The sequence below is a fragment of the Sphaerodactylus townsendi genome, linkage group LG04 (genome assembly GCF_021028975.2).
Source record: "Sphaerodactylus townsendi isolate TG3544 linkage group LG04, MPM_Stown_v2.3, whole genome shotgun sequence".
Taxonomy (NCBI): Eukaryota; Metazoa; Chordata; class Lepidosauria; order Squamata; family Sphaerodactylidae; genus Sphaerodactylus; species Sphaerodactylus townsendi.
The window spans coordinates 39,118,789-39,135,428 of NC_059428.1; the positions used below are offsets into that span (position 1 = coordinate 39,118,789).

Consider the following 16,640-nt stretch of genomic DNA (forward strand, 5'->3'; position numbering starts at 1 on the left):
GACCCCCAGGTTGCGCACGGAGGGGGTCGGTGTTGTATAGAATATCTAATATTGTTGTATAGTGTTGTATAGAATATCTAATATTTCAATAACAACCAGGTATCATCTATACTATTCTCATAAAGGCTGAACGCACAAATCGATTAATTCATGTAATTAGCTAATTTCCGTTAGTTAATTAATGTGTTGACTGCTGATCAAAACCCCAGCACACATTAAACATGCTGCAAGTAACGGAGTCTGAGCACCCCTCAATGCAGTACAAGAAAATGTTTTCATTTTTCTGCCCACACTTTTAAAAACAAGGTTTATTACAGTTCTTGATTGCTCCGGCAATCAGTGTGCTAGGCATGTTGCCTGAAGAACACAAGAGAGTGAAGTAAGCAAGGCCTCACTATTTCCAGGCCTTTCTGGAAATAGGAGTGGTAGTGAGTACTCTCACCCTTTTAAACTGATATTATAATTTTGTTCTTCTTAATGAGTGAATTAATTACTGAGTTAAATTTATGCCCAATACCTTTCTTTCTCCCAGAGAGCTCAGAATGGTCTTGTTACCTTGTGTTGTAGGTTAAGCTGAGAAAGGATTACCTGCTGAAAGCTACCCCATCACTCACTGAGAAAGGGTTTGAAACTGCTTCTTCGTAAGGAAGCCCAGCACGTAGGCCAATGCACCATACTGTGCTTGTGGTTTTAATTTGAACATAACTTTCCATGTGAAGAGAGAGACATGATAAACCCCCTTACCTAAAACAACAACATCAAAATCTGTTGTCCAATACAGTAACTTAAAAGGCATGTTTAAAATAACTTAGCTTTTATACCTCTCACTGGAAAGCATACGGGAGCACATGCGTTCATACTTCTGAAAATATATCTTATTTTGGTGTGTTTTTTTAATTATCACATGTTTACCCAGAAAACCTTTACTTGAGTTGCTGTACAGCAAGTACTTTAGTCTGTAGCCATAAGTCTCATACCTTTTATTTGGATTATTGTTGATCATTTAGCTGATTTATTAATTAACAAGCATACCAAGTCAATACTGCTGCAGTCCACAATCCAGTTGGTTTAAATGGATTAAAACTGAAGTACTGCAGTTTAAACGGGATATAGAAAAGGCTGCATTCACTAATTGCTTAGCCACTATAACATAATTGTTTCATTTATTTACAAAAGGCAATACACTGGTAATCTTAATGTAGGTCATAACCTGAGACACCCCTTTGCTCTTTCCTTGATGATTATGACTGAACAGACAGAGGTGAGCTGTCCAGCAAGCTTGAAGGGTGAAGCTGCTATCCTATGCATGCTTACTTGGAAGTAAGCGTCACTGAACTCAGTAGACTTTCTTCTGAGTAAACATGCAAAAAATCAGAAGAAGAAGAGGTTGGATTTATACTCGCCTTTCTCTTCTGTCTCAAAGCGCATTAGAAACTCCTTCTCTGTCTCTTCCCACAACAGACACTTTGTGAGGTAGGTGGGCTGAGAAAGTTCAGAAGAACTATGACTAGCCCAAGGTTTAACGTGTAATAGTAGGGAAACAAATCCAGTTCACCAGATAAGAATCCGCCAGTCATGTGGAAGAGAGGAAAATCAAACCTAGTTCTGCCGCTCTGAGGCCCCTTCTGCACATGCAGAATAATGCACTTTCAGTCCACTTTCACAATTGTTTGAAAGTGGATCTTGCTATTCTGCACAGTAAAATCCAGCTGCAAACTGCATTGAAAGTGCATTATTCTGCATGTGCGGAAGGGTCCTTAACTGCTACACCACGCTGGCTCTGTATTAAAGTGGTGACAGGTAATGGGAACAGTGGGTGGGAGATACACTGCCTCCAGCAGGAAGCTGGCAGTCAGTTGCTTAGCTGGGTCCATGCCAGCCTCCAGGTGGGGCCAGGAGATTTCTTGGAAATACAGCTCAACTCCAGACTACAAAGATGAATTCCCCAGGATAAAATGGATTCTTTGGAGGGTGGATTCTGTGTCATTGTTCCCTACTGAGGTCCCTGGCCTCTTCCGGCTCTGCTCCCAACTGTTCAGGAATTTCGCAGCCTGGATCTGCAATCCTCGTCCATGCTGGGTATCCTAAATTCTCTTTGCTTTGTAGTGTGGAAATAAAAAAAGTGATGGATATGGAACCATTCTGGTGTCTCTGTGATGGCACCCACACAATGGAATGCCTGTCTACTGAGACCTTTGTGATCACTGTGGATATAGTGCTTTGGTGAACAGCAAACAAATCTCACTTTTCTGACAAGCACTCCCTGCAAGTTCTTTTGGTGATTAATTAGCGAGCTTGTCTTAATGCTGGTTTGTGTATTCTTGTATCTGTGTTTTTTTAAATGTATTGGTTTAAATCAATCAGAGGATTCCCACCGCATCCCAGGATTTCAAGGGACATTTTTTTGGCTGTAGTGGAAAGGGAGAAATGAGAAAGCCATGATTTATAGGTGGAAATAATTCTGTTTGCAGAAGCGCTTCAGTGGATTCGAACCATTGTTTCGTTGTTTCAGCTGTGAGGCGTGTTGGAGTTTTGGATGTTTTGAATACCTTTTGACAGAATTGTACTTTAAAATGAAGATATCATTGGGCAGATATTCACATATAGGATTAGAAATTTAAAGTGAACATGCTATACTTCTAAAGCCATGATCTGGATAACCCATGCTAGTTTGATCTTGTCAGATCTCAGAAGTTAACCACGGTTGAGCCTGGCAAGTATTTGGATGGGAGACCTCCCAGGAATAACAGGGTTGTGATGCAGAGGCAGGCAATGGCAAACCACCTCTGAACATCTTTTGCCTTGAAAACGCCACCATGGGTCACCATAAGTCAGATGTGACTTGACAGCCAAACAAAAAAACCTTCTAAAGTGTAATCTATTTCTTTTTAAAAAATCTTGCTTCCTCAGAGTAGTAGTAATAATAGACCCATATACACTAAACTTTGTTAAGCTGCCCACCCCTTATACCAGGATTATACTGACTCTTGCGTGCTAAATGGACTTCTTGCCAATACAGTCCGGGACAGTCAAAAGTGGCACACTTCAAAATAACTACAGAAATGTAACCCATTTCTCTATTTGAGATACCAATTATGGCAGGTTTTCAGAAGTGACATAAATATCTCACCTACGTGCTATGCAGCACTTCAGTGTGATGTCTATCACTAGGATTAATCCATTTGTACCTCAAATTGTATCCAAGGTCTGAATGAATAAATTACTCTGCACCTGTTTTTTAGTGAGAATTTTTGCCTTTTCTTAAAGAGTTTCTGCAGTGCAATAAATTGCTTATTCATAATACCTGCCAATGCCTTTCTGTCTAAAAGAGTTGTGATAATCTATGTATGATAGATACTTTGATTGCTTTTGGTTTTCTTAGAGGGGTTTTTTTGTTTTATTTTTTGTTTTGCTTTGTATAATGTCAGGTTAGCATCTGATTTTAAAATATCAATACATTTAAATGAATTAGGATTTACAAATGAGTTGCTATTCAAATCGTTTACAACTCATTGTCCTATTAATTGCTATTAACAATTACTTTTCCAGAGGTTTGCAGGGTTCTGCAGAGAAGATGGGAATGGTATAGTTATGTAGGGACTTGTTCCCTAGAGTCAGATTACCACCTTAGAATACTGTGGAATGTCGGTGTGCTTATAATGGAAATCTACTATGTTCTTATCTGTCCTGTACTTATCTCTATTATCAGTGTGGACTAGCAGAACCCGAGCAAAGTCAAAATATCTTATACATCTGGACTGTAGGGACTGGAGGCACTGAACTAGGTAATGTTTTCAATCTCCATAGTTACTGCCCTAGGGAAGTTCCCAGGCAATGTCCACCTGCCTTTCTCTGGAAAAGAAGGTGGCCCTATTATCTGGCATTTGTCTGGCATATGTACATCGGTATATATCTGGCACATGTACATAGAGGTATAGGTCTCACAGTATTAAATCCCACCTGTTCTGCAAAGCGGATTTCTGTAAAGTTCTTGTTTTTCGTAGATAACCTTCTTCCTCATTCCAGACTTCTGTCAGGGATGTGTTTTTTGGGGGGTCGGGGTCTGAAGCTAAACATGTTTACATGTGCAAGTGACGGGCATACATCAGCTTTGTAGGAAATGTCTCATTGTATAATGCACATACTTTTTTTTTGCTTGTTTCTTGCAAGTTTTAACAGTTACCCTTTGAGGATTTCCAGTCTAGTTTATCAGAATCCACCAACAGCCCTTTTTTGTAATATCCGCGTTTCCCTTTTGGTTCAGCCGAGCCCACTGACAGATCATTCAAATTCAATTGTTTTATGTCTAAGCCGAACAGCTAATTAAAGTAGGGATGATTAACCTGACTGGCAGTGTGTCGCTCTCTCTCTCTCTCCCCCTTGCTTTTCTGTGCCTCTCTCACTCCCTCCTGTTCCAATCAGTCTTTTTCTCTTACACACACACACACACACACACACACACAGGCACGCACACTCTGTCTTTTGCTCTACTGTTGTGTGTGTGTGTGTGTTTTTTTCCCTCCTCTCTCCTAAACGTGGTCTGCTTGCTGATGGCAGAATGGCACTCGGAGATTTGTGCATTGTGTCTGGTTTCCTACGGGCAGGCTGACCCAGTGCCTCTAGGGACTTATCAATAGACCACTCAGAAGAGACAGAGACAGGAGAAAGGAGGAGGGGTGGGGGGAGACAGAGAAAGAGAGAATCAATATCAAGAATAGAAGGAGCTCCGAAGCCATTTTTTTTTATTTAAAAAAAAGTGTATCAGGACTTGGGAAGAGGGTGACAAAGAAGGTTTTCCAAAGAGGCAGTGGAGGAGGTTCTCATAAATTTGGAAGGATACAGTTCCCCGTCTTGGGGAAAAGGAGAACTCCTGGCTGATTAGCATTCACACCAGGTATGAGATGTTCGCTACCCCTTATCACCGTGTTCGCAAACCGAAAGGGAAAGGCGCCTTTTTTTTTTCCTTTTCCTTTTTTTTCCCTCTTTTTTTTTTTAAAGGAGATGGATCCGAGCGTGCATTTTGGCGTGTTTGTTGTTGCTTGGAGGGGAGACGGAAGGAGAGCTGTGGGCATTTGGTGTGACGGGAGCAGCAAGAATGGCAGCAGGGCTGAGGGGAGCAGGAGTCTGGAGTGGGTCCTTCTCCTCAGGCACCCCCAGGGGTTACCCAAGTTCATTCCGAGCAGGTGGATTTAGGCGGGGAGTTACTTAACGCTTGACCGCCAGTTTTGAAAAAAAAAAAAGAAAAGAAATCCCGCTTTCTATGTCTTTTAAAGGAAGCGCCGAGGTCTCCCCCCTCTCCCGCGCGCTACCTCTCTCCCTCTCCCCCCCCCCTTTCCTAACCAGACAGCGGGAGGGTTTTTGGCTCCCAGCCAGCCCCAAAGCCTCTAAGTGTTTTGCACTTGTTTCAGGGAGTCGCTGCCCGGGGATTTTTTTTTCCCTCCTCTCCAGCATTTTCACTAGAGAACAAAGAGTTCTTTACAAAGGAAAAAAAGGGGGAGCGCGAGCTTAACGCCTGGGATATGTTTCCCCCCTCTGTTTTTAGGGGCTTTTTTCCCCCTAAAGGAAACAGTGGCAGCACAGCCAAAAAAAAAAAAAAATCAGCCCCAAGATTTGAAAAGAATGCGGCTCCCCTTTCTTCTTCAGAAATAATTTTTTCCCTAATTAACAAGAAAGGACATCAAAATTAGATTGGAGGTGTCCCTTTGGAAAAACACCTTCCAATATTTCGCGGTTGCTTTGCTAACTTTTGCGTGGTAGCATTCCCTGACGCAAAAGTTAGGTTCTTAAGAAGTTTTTTTCCCCCCCTCCTTCTCTTCTTCTTTTTCTGCTTCTCAAGACATGCCACCTGGGGAATGGAGGAGGGAAGGGGAGGAACTAGTGGGGAATACATGAAGAAGCAAGGGGAAATTCTTTCACTTTTTGCTGCCAACTTCGCAAAAAGTTTGTAAAGGTTTGTGAATGGGGGGTCTGAAAAGGATGGAGCTAGTTGTGCGCAGATCCAGGACCAGTTAGCTTGGGCCTTATGTTTGTCATGACATGATAATCCAACTAAGAGGTCTGGTGTGGGCTGAAATTTTTGTGCCTTTCTCTTCTGTAGATAAAGCAATATCTGTAAAGCCTATCTATCATCTGCACCGTGCACCTACAGATCATATTTATATTCTGGATTTGCCCTTTTGTTTATTTGTATTTCATGTATACAGCTATGCTATCTTATGTATTTGAACCTGTGTTCAGCATTGCCTCATACATCATGACTGGTACCACAATAAAAGATGCACAGTTGAATTGTAATTGTATGGTATATAGGAGCAAATATAGGCAGTTCTCCTGTAATGAAATATATCTTAGTATTTAGACTCTAGAAGTTACAGGATCAAAAATGGATATCTTTAATCAGAGTTCCCCTGATTAATTACTATTAAATAGTAATTAGTAAATTACTATTAAATAGTAATTAATTATGACTTTTGTCAAGAACTTAAAATACTACATATGTCAGTTTCCCCCAAAGAGCAGCAGGACAGAGTATGTGTTTGTTATCACTACTGTGTATTTGTGTATAGATGTATATGTGTATGCAAAACATGGAGCTAGATTGAAAGTAATTATACCAATTGTTTTTTGCCACACAGACTAATTATCATTATGAGGTTTTTTAATTCTACCATCTCCTTAAAGAAATGATCCATTGCAGTCACATATGTGCTGCATATATTTATATAACACAGTTTTTGGCAGCTCTACATACTTACTAAATGTTAAACATGTTTATGTTTACTCAAGAGGTACAAAGACAAGTTTGTCCCACAATTAACTGCTGTAATTCGGGACTAACTTAATTGCAGTCACTAGAGTGAAACCAGCTTCAGAACGAAAATGTAAAATGTTATCAAGTCCAAACTTACTGTGAAGGACTCCCTCAGATTTATGAAAAGAGGAATATGCCAATATTCCACTTCCAATATTTTAGCCTCCTGAGAGATCCATTTGATCATTTATTTACATTTTTTAAGTTTCTTTTTTTCTTTTATCCTAAAGGCTTATGAATTTTTGTGATTTTATATTTTGTTGCTATGCTTTCTATTGCCTTTAAAAATTAAAATACAATTAAATGAGTATTTTTTTCATTCTCATAGAAAAAAACAACTTTTCTATACCTTCTGTATCGCCTTTCTTAAGAAATCCTATTCCTTTTTTGTTCTTTAATGTGGTTTGTATCCATTTTGTGCCTGTAATCCCAAAGGTGGCAACAGGAGGGAGGGGTAGTCCATGCCAAAATCTACATAAGTCCCTTCAGTCTCGACTAAGAGGCATCTTCCACGAGCTATCTTTGCATCCAGAAGTACAGTGAAAGATGATAGTTCTTTTTTCTGAGATTCTTCATGGACCTGACCTAAGACTCAGGCATTCAGAGTAGAAGAGAAAAGAGAGAAAAAGAGACGAGGGGGGAAGAAAGGAAAACAAGGAAAGAAAAGCTCTTTGAGCAGGAACACACTGGCTCTTTCTTCCTGCAGGCAATCCGCTCCAGCTTCTGGCGACGTGTCCTGCACTATCAGATATCATATGACTCTTTAGTTGGACTCCCGTTAGCAGAATAGGCCTGTTAGAACTCTGTTTGTTTTTTTTCCTCCCTTTCATTTACTTCTCCCATGTTCCCTCCTGATTTAATGTCTCTGTCTCTGTGTGTATTCTTTTTATTTTCTCTGCTTTTTTGTTCACATGTTTTGCATAAAGACAAAGCTTTAATTAATTCCATACTCTGTTTTAAGTTACCTGCCCAAATTAAATTGCCCTGGAAGTTGTGTGTTATCTTTCTTATCTTCCATTGCTCTTTGTGCATGCCCATTCATATGTCGCTAGATAGATGTAAATAGAGATATATATTCAATTTAATACTGTTTCTTTTTTCCTTTTGGGAGATATGGCAGGTGTGGTGTCACCTTTACAGATGTGTGTAAGAATCTTAGGATTTTGATCGGTATACTATTAAGACGTGTGGTACTGCTTAAACCTTTTCAAACTTATTCATATTAATATTTTTTAGATAGCAAGTTTCGGGATCTGTATGCAGAATTGTACGCACCCATGAACTATACACAAAGTATAGTTCATGGTTTACCTGCTGCAGATTATAGTTGGGAATCAGTAATCAGAGCACTAGCATCTGTTCTGATGATGGACTTCTTTAATTACTTCCACTGACTTATACATGTGATTTGAGGAAACCCATAGCATTTAGCAGCGCTTTCATATTTTAGCTTGCAATCCTATCCTGACTTACTTGGGAATAGGTTGCTTTTCATTTGTTCAGACTTATCTGTGAGTTATAATACACAGGATTGGGCTGTATATCATATGCATTGTAATAATCTAAAACTGTAACCCAGTCTCAGCTTCTTAATACCTGCCTCTTCCATTTTGTACCTGCTTTTTCCATTTTTATTTCTAAGATTACTTTTTACATTAACCCCTCAGACAACGTTGGTAGCATAGTGCTACAAATGACGTTTACGTGTGAGGGAACCCTCTTTCTCCTTTTCTGTGGTTCAAATGCAAACATATCTACATTACATACTGTAAGACAACAGACTGACAATACTTTTACCAGATGCATTCCCTTTCAAAGTGTAAAATTCTGAGGTCTGAATTGGGCAAATTTTAGTTTGAAGTTCTTCTGAATTTGGCTAAGTAAGGGCTTATAAACAAAATAGTCACACTGGGGAGAAGTTCCCAGAATTTATACATAGTGGCTAAGACTTTGAGCTGCTAAGCCCCTATTTCAAACCTTACCTCAAGAGCCACAAACTCAGTAAGGATTTGAGACAAGCCATTTCCCAGCCTCAGGCCTCCACCTGCAGAATGGGCATAATAATAGTACTCCCCTGTCCTGCAGTGTTTTTGTAAATATATGTGAAACATTGTAGTGAATGAAGTTTGTTCTGCAAATGCTGAGCGTTTATTGTCATTGAACTAATTAGACACTGGCTAGAATGTTGCTGTAGTGTCAGTACAGTGTTAAAACTACCTTGATCACGGATTTCTTCTCTTCTATTACTTAGCAGCATGCTTTCTTACAAAAATTACCTTCTCTTGTACTTCTTAACAGATTTTTTTTAAAAAAAATGGTTTCCCTTCTTTCCTCTCTCCTCTGTCCCCCTCCCCTAACGTGAACTCAACTGGAGATACACTCTGGGCACTGAAAATATGTTAGAAGCTACTGAAATTACATTCTAATTTTACATATTTTATAAATATTTCAACTTCTGGTTTCTTCCTGCTTGGAAAATATTTAGTGTGAAATAAGTATTATAAGCATATAACAACGGTGCACACCTCAAATGCATGATGCACCATATTCCTTATTAGTTTGTAAACATACCAAGAGTCTGATTAGTCATCAGTATTTAATAGGTCCAATTACATTGCTGTTTGTATATATATGTTTGGAGAACTTTGGTTACAAAGAAGTCAAGTTTGAAAATTCCCAGACAGTTGGTTTCCTAGGTTCCTGTTTGATTGTGGCATGTAATAAATCTGATGCTGTATTTTGAAAACATTTGGAATTTAAAATATTTTTCTGGCCCTGCAGACAGGTCTCCATCTCACTGACTGGGCAATCAAGGGGCAAAGCTCAGAGCTGTGTCCTCTTTGAAGAAAATCTGTCCCTCTTGATACATTTAGACCAGGGGTAGGGAACCTGCGGCTCTCCAGATGTTCAGGAACTGCAATTCCCATCAGCCTCTGTCAGCATGGCCAATTGGCCATGCTGGTAGGGACTGATGGGAATTGTAGTTCCTGAACATCTGGAGAGCCGCAGGTTCCCTACCCCTGATTTAGACTAAGGGACTGGTCAGAAATCCATGTGCTCAGAACACATATCCCATCATTTTTACACCGAAGGCTTGGCAGAACTTTCCAAATGGTTATGACAACATAGCCTGATTTCAGTGGGCTTAGAAAGGTGCAACTCTGTTCCGGATTGCAGTGCAAATCCTATACAATGGATTGTGACGTTGACTCTCCTCAGCTGACAAATATATCATTGACATTATAACTGAAAGTTTAGCAATTTACGGGGTGGCAAAGGTAACTTGCTTTGAGCAGGGCCCAAGAACATTGCTGGTTTAATTTTAGTGAAGTCCATCCCTTCATCTAGGTAATGTATGCTCCATTTTATTTTTAATTATCAAGTCTAACAGAGCCTGATGATTATTTTGATGGAAGTTTGCCAAGGGAAAAACCAGCTTGTGTAACACGTGTGTCATTGGTGCAACAGAGTGTTACTTAAAGGCCACTAACAGGATAACTACTGAGAGGAGAAGCAGATTTTCCTCTAGTATGATAAGCTGCCCTGCTGCTTTCAGATGCCAAAGATTTCTGGTTTAATTTCTTGTTGAAATGGAGTCCTATTATATAAGAATAGTCTGTCATTTGCCATTTGTTCACTTGGTTGTATTCTAGAGTAGTCTTCTGCTATAGTTTTGCCGCACTTACTTGTTTCCTTCTTTTTCTTTATAAGTGTAACGCCTTTCTTCCTAAGTCTGGTTTTTCTGTAGTAATGATGACTACGATGACGACTAATCATCATCGTTATTTTCAGGGACGGATTTTAAACTGAAATGCGCTCATTCTTGCATCTTTTTTCAGTAATCACTAATATAATAGAAATCAGAGTCAATTAAGCATATGTGTAATTCTTTACTAAATCATATTTTTTTATTTTTAATCTGAGGATTAAATTTAAACTTCTAGGGCACGGTGTTCTCATACTGTAGTTACTGAATTTTCATGGTTGTGTCTTCAGTGTAGTCCCGCATGGGACTGTGTAGACGTAGGCCCACACATGCCTGCACAGAAGGCTCTCAATGCACAGCAGTTACAGGTAAGTGCAACTTTGTTTTTTCATATGATACATAACTACTTTTTGTTAAGACTGGACGTATCCTTCCTAATCAATCCCTTTCTCGCATTAATAACCAGCTTTTATATCTTAACTGTTTTCATACTTCTGACTGCTTGATCTTTAAGGCCATTGAAAACCTATATCTGAATTGTATGGTTTCAGTTTGTGTGGAGCACGGGTGCTTTCTCTTCACTTTTCTTGTAATTAAGGATCTTCATTTGAAGGTTGCATTTAAGATGCATCACATAAGAAGTTGTGCTTACTGCTGTTCTGAATGAGATTGGGAGTGTGAGCTGAATTGGACCCTTCCATTAAGAATTCCCTTGGCATTTCTCAAAGACTTGTTTTATGCTCACACGTTCCTTTAAAGTTCTGACCATATTAAGAGCAGAAAAGAAGCTATTCGTTAATGCAGTCTTTTCATTACCCTAGATAATAAAATTTCTCTGTGACTTGTTAATCTCTGCTATGTCTCCCAGAAAGCCTGTAGATCTAGAGTGAGAAAAATATTGTACTCACTCCTTCCCTACAGAAAATAAGTTCTGTAATTATTTTCCTGGCCAGAGAATCAAGACAGGTCCAACAAAAATTATGCATAGTTAGAAATATGCTGAAGTGTTTGTAGTGGAGAAACTGACTGGCTTTTGGTTACATATACATATATATATATAATGTGTTTTTCTGAGTTTTTAAACTTTAGCATGATCTTACTGTTGCAGAAATTGTGCAGAAATTCCCAGTGCCCCATACAGTTGAAGTTGAAGTAAGCAAAACAGGGCAGATAGTTACAGCCTTCCTTCTGATTCAGATATTTAACATGCTTTCTCTTTGCTATGCATATTTTTTGCTTGGAGGTGTTTGCCTTTAAAAAAACAAAACATTATTACTCATATCTCACTCTTAGCCACAAACTACATTTTACATTAGAATGTAATACAACAAATCCCTGTTTAGCCTTGGGAGACTGTGATTTTGGATGGAGAAGTGGAAAGAGTAAAGGGAACGTTTAACTCTCCCCCAGCTAGCTGCTAACATTTTCAAAATCCCTCTTCCAAACATCTTTCACCCTCCAGGCCATTTAAATACCTATAAAATGTTGGAATTTTGTTATGTGTAATAGTTTGCCCAGCAACCTGTTATCAGCTTATCAGCTTCATACCCACTTAGCTTCACTAAAACTTCAGATTTTGCTTTTATATAAGAGTATAATGACACCTTGGTTAGAAAACTGTGGTTTGGGTAAGAGTAGTTTCAGGTTTACAGATAGTTGGAGACACTTCATCAACTTGGAGGAAGATTTCAAGTAGGGGGTACCACTCTCCAATATTTCTATTTATCACTTGGATAAAGTGGTAGATGGAATCCATATCAGATCTGTAGGTGTGACACAGAAGTGGGTGGCATACCAAAGTCATTTTGAAATTTATTTCTATCAGAAAACCTGACTGGAACTAACAAAATGAAAGTCAGTTGAGAAAAATGCAAAGTCATGCTTTTAGGGAGGCTGTGGAAACTTGGATCCCTTGAGGCAGTTTTGGGTTACATGAGGACTAATAAACTGAATTTTGGGATGGGATTGCATTCCAGTTGAGGGAATAGATCCATAGTTGATGTTTTCGGACCTACTGCTGGATAATGCATAGAGCAAGGGAAACAACCAAGGTGAACTTGAACTCTTAACACAGCAAAGCAAATATGGTATAATAGGCATCACTGAAACCTGGTGCAATGAGTCTGATTGAAATGTAATAACTGAGGGGTATGACCTATTTCAGATAAATAGGCCAACTAGGGAAGGAGGAGGTGTTGCATTATATTTCATGGATGATTACACCTGTGAGCAGGTCCATGGCTTAAATCCTGGAAGTCAGGTTGAGAGCATCTGGGTAAAAATTAAGGAGGAAGGAAACAACAGTGATTTCATTGTAGGTGTCTATTAGGAACCCCCAAACTCAAGAGCTGGATGATGTCTTCCTAGAACAAAAAGGAGAGGAGGAGGAGGAATAATGGTAGATTTCAATTATCCTGATATTTGTTGTAAGTCAAACCCTGCCAAGACTGTAAGGACCAACAAATTACACACTGGTCTTGCAAACAATTTCGTGGTCCGGAAGGTGGAAGAGATGACAAGGGGATTGACTGTTTTAGATCGGCTCCTAACCAACAATGATGACTTTGTTGATGAGATGAAAGTGATAGAATCCATAGGTGGGAGTGACCATGCTCTCCTGGAGTTTTTATACAGTGGAAAGGGGATCCAAGCATAGTCTGATATACATTCTAGACTGTAAGAAAACTGATTTTAGTAAACTTAGGAAACTACTGGACGAGATCCTATGGTTAAAAATACTTGCAGAGTGGGGAGTGCATGATGAATGGGAGTTTCTTAAAAGTGAGATCTTGAAGGCACAATTTCAAAGTTCCAATTAGGAGGAAAAATTGGGAGGTGTCTAAGGAAACCCGGATGGATGTCTAAAGAACTTTCAACTGAGCTAAGGTTTAAAAGGGATATGTACAAGAAATGGAAAAAAGAGGAAATCACCTAAGAGGAATTCAAACAAATAGCCAGCACGTGTAGGGAGAAAGTCACAAAAGCAAAAGTGACAAGGTTAGTAGACAAAGGGAATGCTGTGGATATAGCACACCTTGATTTCAGTAAGGCCTTTAACAAGGTCCCCCATGACATTCTTGCAAGCAAACTAGTAAAATATGGGCTAGAAAATGCTACTGTTAGATTTGTAATTTCTTGACTGACCAAACCCAAAGGGTGCTCACCAATGGCTCATCTTCATCCTGGAGAGAAGTGATTTGTGGGGTTGCCACAGGGCTCTGTCCTGGGCCCAGCGCTATTTAATATTCTATCAATGACTTGGATGATGGAACAGAGGGCATGCTAATCAAATCTGCAGATGACACCCAAACAGGAGGGTTTCACTTGGTTTAATAATGTGTTGTTGTTTTCATTGGTTTTAATAGTTTTAAAATGAGATTTTATTATGAATTTTTTTAATATGTTATCTGCATTGGTGATTGTAAATAAACAAATTAGAAGAAAATGTTTAACTGTCAGTAGATTATAACAATTGAACCAGTCCCATAAAAGAGGTGCTGGGATCTCCATTGGTCAAGGTTTTCAAGAAGTCTGTCATGGTTGGTTTGGTTTGAATTTCCTACACCAAATAAGGTTTTAGGTGGCCTTCGTTGCTCTTTCCATCTTTGTAGTTCTGTGATTAGTAGCTTAAGAATCAGTCTTTCAGCTACCAAAGATCATGGTTCAGTGTCTACAGCATAAAAATATTACATTGAAATTTTTTAAAAGTCTTCTAAAAGGTTTGATGAAACCATGGAATGTTAAGAGCAGTTCAGCATCAATTATTTGGGGTGGGGGTAAGAAAAATGTGGAGAAGGGTAGGGAAATTGGTTTAAATGAAAGTTTTTGGACCCTTAACAGTATATTGAAAGGAAATACTTTAATCGGGGATTTTCAGTCATTTATGCCCACATAATTCCATTCAGGCCACACATTTTTCTGATTCTATAAACTTCATGTGTACAGAATTTAATCCAAGACAACACCTCTTTCCATAATGCTGAAAGCTTTTTATAAATAGATGCAAATGGTATCCTTCAAATATACCATATTGTTTGAGTTCTAGCACATTAATCAGTATGAACTGGAACTTAAATTGAGATCTCGTTGATCAATGACAATTCATTCATTCATCGTCTTTTAACCTGCCCAGGACGACTTACAATAAAAAGTTAAATGATCAAATATATAAATGCATTAAAACCCTGATTAATTAAACTCACTGGCAACAAAACAATAAGGGAACCCAATCAGAAAAGAAGTGAATAGGAAATAGGAATACAGCTATAATTAATAGAGGGGGAGGGGGAAGAGGGAAGGGATACCAGCAAGGTGAAACCCTTTGCTGCCCTCAACTGTATGTGACTACTGCACAATGTAAATTTGTGTTTGCCACCCAAGTGTGCAGTTGATAGGGAGTAGCAATCTGTCCTGATCAGATACATCACATGTTTTCAAACATATGTTCCATATATTTGCATACTATATTTTCTAGTGTGTAGCAAAACTATTCTAAGTGTGTGCCCAAAATATAATACTTGAAATGATAAGAGTATTGTGTGATGCATAGTTTCATTTAGGTAAGAGGGAAAACGCTTTTAAAAATTAATCATAGTAGACCTAGTTTAAATGCAAATTAACGTGCGTGTTTCTGATGTTCAATCTTATTATTCTAAGTCATTTCGGAAGATTCAGTTAGGTGTTTCTTTTTTATTTCATCACCTTATACTACGAGCAGGTATGACTGGACTTACAGATGGAAGATCTATAAGATTTGGTAATGCTTGGACTTCTAATCTCCAACCCATCACAAGGAATGGCAGTGGGCTGGCCTAGAATCTTTGAGCTTGGTGCTGTGTGATGTCTGGTCAATAAAAAACAAGACTGTTACTCCCAGGGAGATTATTTATAGAGGGAATTTCAACCTCGCATGCTTGACTGAGATCTGTGGGGTGGGGGAGATGAAGAGGTTCCACTCAGTCAGCTGACTCCTCTAGGTTACTTGGTCTTCCATCGAGCTCCAATGGGAGGACGAGGGTGGGTGGAGTGGCACTCCTCATCCAAGATTCTTTCTCCTTCCAAAGGATCCCTGCAGCAGGAATCATTGGCATTGAATGTGTTGTTCTAGCATGGGCTGCCAGGGATAGGCTGAGTGTCTGGCTGGTTTATTGTTCATCTTGCCCTCCAGTCGACACTCTGCTGAAGCTTGCAGAGGCAGCAGCTGTGTGGGCATTGCACTTTTCCAGACTGTTAATCTTGGGGGATTTCAATGTCTGTGTGGGTCCTGTATCATCAGGGGCTGCTTCAGACGTCATGGCTGCCATGGCAACCTTGGGATTCTCTCATGCTGTTTTGGCACCATGCTGGATCTGATCTTTTGTGCAGGAGTTGATCTGAGTTCTGAGGTTCTGTGTGAATCAGTGCCATGGTTGGATTATTTCCTTGTGAAGGTCAGTTTGAGTTTTGCCTCGCCTTCCCACAGCATCAGTGATCTTATTTACACTTGTCTGCAAAGACTTATGAATCCAAGTGGTTTCCAGAATGCTCTGTGGGGTTTCTCTGGACCTGCCGCCAGTACTGTAGTCGAGCTGACTGAGGCTTGGAACTTAGGCCTGCAGGAAGCCATCAACTGAATTACTTCTTGATTACCTCTACACCTTCAAACCTCCTTACCTCTCTGGTATACAGAGGACCTGAGAGATGCATGCTTAGTCTGCTAAGAGAGATAGCAGATTCATGACGAAGCAACAAGAACAGTTCATAAAGCCAATTTGTAAGTCTACAAAGTGGTTGTGAAGGCAGCAAGGCGATCTTACTTCTCCACCTGTATTGAAACCACTAGTTTGTATCCATCACTGTTGTTTAGACTAGTTTGGCAATTGACCACTCCTGCAGTGGTTCTTAAAATGGACAACAATTTGGTTATAGCCTGGGACTCTTTTGTGACTTTTTTTGTGGCTAAAGTTTCTTCCCTCTGCTGTAAGGTTTTGGAACCAGTAACAGATTGGAGGCTTTGCCTACCATGATGGGTCTTTTTTTTTCATTTCAGTCTGCTGTCCCAGGCAGATGTTGACAGGGTCTTCACCTACTCCTACTCCTTGAATCTTTGCAGTTCCTGGGTGGTGAAAGCCTACAAGGAGATGG

At 39.6% G+C, this 16,640-nt stretch overlaps 1 protein-coding gene across 2 annotated transcripts in view; it reads left to right on the forward strand.

The window, feature by feature from the left end:
• ZBTB20 (zinc finger and BTB domain containing 20) overlaps positions 1-16,640 on the forward strand; it is a 532,799-nt gene that overhangs the window by 435,883 nt on the left and 80,276 nt on the right. Inside the window, exon 1 of one of the 2 annotated variants that reach the window (XM_048493333.1) lies at positions 4,487-4,894. The exons of the other annotated variant lie outside the window; for it this stretch is intronic. The gene's annotated coding sequence lies outside the window, so the exon portion shown is untranslated. Of the gene's footprint in view, positions 1-4,486; positions 4,895-16,640 lie in introns of those variants that run through there. 2 annotated transcript variants of the gene reach the window in all.